This window comes from Vidua chalybeata, chromosome 6, assembly GCF_026979565.1.
Source record: "Vidua chalybeata isolate OUT-0048 chromosome 6, bVidCha1 merged haplotype, whole genome shotgun sequence".
Taxonomy (NCBI): Eukaryota; Metazoa; Chordata; class Aves; order Passeriformes; family Viduidae; genus Vidua; species Vidua chalybeata.
This window is the reverse complement of record NC_071535.1, coordinates 16,257,233-16,259,996: the sequence shown is the minus strand read 5'-3', so window position 1 is coordinate 16,259,996 and position 2,764 is coordinate 16,257,233. Positions and strand designations below refer to the sequence as shown.

General features: G+C 35.6%; 1 long non-coding RNA gene across 1 annotated transcript; it reads right to left on the bottom strand.

Annotated features, from left to right (window-relative positions):
* Window positions 1-277: 277 nt before the first annotated feature.
* On the bottom strand, window positions 278-2,428 carry LOC128789032 (uncharacterized). The gene is made up of 3 exons (XR_008431287.1): window positions 2,347-2,428; window positions 2,148-2,210; window positions 278-365 (listed from the first exon to the last, which is right to left on the bottom strand). It is a non-coding gene; the product is annotated as an uncharacterized LOC128789032 (long non-coding RNA).
* Window positions 2,429-2,764: the final 336 nt, after the last annotated feature.

Here is a 2,764-nt window from a genome sequence, read left to right as displayed (position 1 = left end):
GTTGTCACACAGTCCAGCTTATACATTTAAAATGTACACACAGCTGTATATATGCAATGGCCTGGCATTTCTTCATACAATAAGGATATTTTTGAATCAATTGCTTGAAGAAATCAAATCTTCTTGCAGTTGTGTACAATGACAAGCAAATGGTTCCTTGCAGATTTAAAGGATATTTTACAATACTTACTTGAATTCTTTGATAGCTGACTTCCATTGATTTTAAAACATTTAGCTTCTTTATTTCCAGCCTATCAGATTTTGACTTACTTAAAATAGTTAAATGCAAAGCTCCCAAATGATCATAGTACAAACTGACAACGCTGTTGGTCTCAGATCTGGTAAGTATTTCCAAACATACAAAACTGAAATACAGGCAACAAAATAGAAATAAATAATCACATGAAGAGAAACAAAAGTTGTTTTGCTTAAGATGATACACAATAGAATTGAGGTTCAGTACTTCAATCAGATCTCTTGCTTTGGCATACACCTAAAGACACACTTTCAGAACAAATTGGCAAGGGGAAGAAAAGAGTCTCTTCAAAAAATAATGACACATTTTATTCTCCTTCATGGCAAAATATAGTACCAAAACAGTCAGTTAAAATCAGCTCTCGGATTGGTGAATGACTGTGCTATCACAGAAAGTGACTTCTAAAGAGTTCTCTCCTTAGGCTATTTTTTTATGAAGTGATTAATTAAAATACAGCTGAATTAAATCTATACTTTCCTGATGTCATCTATATAAGCCAATGTTATGCTAATATGTTATACTTAGCACACTTCAACAAATAGAAGGGGAGAAAGGACAGTCTCTCTGTCAAGATTCAATTCATACAGTGACAATACATGAGTTATTTAATCACAGCTATCTGCATTCTGTGGCAGATGAACAAGGAATATATGGTATATGACTGATGAGCTTGCTATATCCTTCGATGACCTCTCAGCAAGTAATGAAGCATGACTGCTCATATTTAGCTCTGTCACAGACTACACTCTCTTTGTTTGTGTGTTGGTATCACTATAATACTTTGTCTGGAGCCTGCTGCTCTTCAACTGGGTGAAGGACTGTGCTTGATTCTGCCAACTACACAACTAATTAAGGACATTACTCCTGCTTTCTACAAATCTTGTCTCTTTATCAAGTATTCTAACCTGGAACTTCACTCAGAACTTACTAACAGGAAGAATTAATGTTTCTGTAGAGAACATGTTTATGGTAAAACAGTATTAACAAAGTATGTGTGAAGACTGGAATGCAGGAACTTCTTTGTGTAGCTGTCATGCCACACTTCATGACAAAAGTAGGTTTAAATTCTGTACGTGCCTTAGGGAAGAAAAGACTTCCTTTATTGCTCATGAAGGTGACTGAATGACTGTACACACATATTTGCTTTTACAATGTTCTCATCTTCAAGATTTAATAATTGAAAACAATTGCCTCTATCACTAGATAGCCACACCTGTTAAATAAATAGCACTCTGAATTATTACATATACTTAGAGGCAGAGCCACTGCAGAGACTGCTTTTTAGTTAATTAGTATTTTCTGAAAAAAGTACCTGTCTACTTCATCAAGTTTAAAAGTGCCATTTATTTTCATGATTGTCTGTAAACTACTGTGCATAGACTAAACTGACTGAACACAGAACCTTATTTATAAAGAAACATCTCCCTGTTGATTTGAGATTTCTTTGTAACAAAAACTCATTTACAGACAGCATCTTCAGTAATCTCTACAAATGCCTAAAATGAAGGATTTTCACATTGAAGATCAATTTCTACTTACGGTACTGAGGATGAATAACTATTATTTTAGAAAGTTTCACAATTAAAATGAAACCACTGATAGAAATAGTACAAACCCTGCAAAACAGTGAAAATGCGTGAAAGTAATAATTTTGAGCTTGGTTCCTCTGTAAGTTCCTCTGAAACTTTGCCAAAACAGTTATAACAGCAGATTTGGACCACTTACACATTTGCTTTACTACTTGAGGGGGAAAACAAAAAGAAAAGGTTACGTTACCCTTAAATTCAAAATTACTTTCTTTGTATATATACCTCATTTCCATAATCAGAGAGAAATTACTATGTGAAAAAGCATTCCATGTGGCAAAAATCTGGTGTTTGGAAATACAAACCTTGGAAACGTGGGGTTCCAGTTTGTGGGCTCCTATATTGCAAACAGCAACCATGGACTTGTGCTGAAGAAAAAGAACACATTAAGCATCAATTGGTAGTAGTATAATGGCCCCGTAGCTATTATGCAGTCTACCAAGAAAGTAAGAATAGACTATACTTCAGCTAGGAATGAATTTAAAGTCAGGAAAAGGCAAATACCACACATGTGTTGGAGAAGGAAAGCTGGAAATAACAAAGCTTCCTTTTCTCAAGATCTGAATAACGCTGTTTGAGCTATCCGGGAAAGGCTCCTCATCCCTCCCGGCCGTGCCAAGTGTCGCAGCTGTCCTGCATGCAGCAGCAGCTCTGTGCACTAGGCGGCGCTGCACAGCGAAACGATCATTCTCTGAAAAATATAAAGACATCAGTAGTGACATAAAAATAAATCTATAAATCATGCAAGTTAACTTTCAGACAAATATAACAACAGGCAAAACGAATGGGGTATAGTTACATCACTTAAAAGCTTCTCAAGGCAAAAAAGATGGAATCTTGTCAGCAATCTGAAAGACCTCCAAGGAAATAGCACATGAATTATTCTCCTAGTCAGGAAACTGAAATGTCTGAACATAAACAA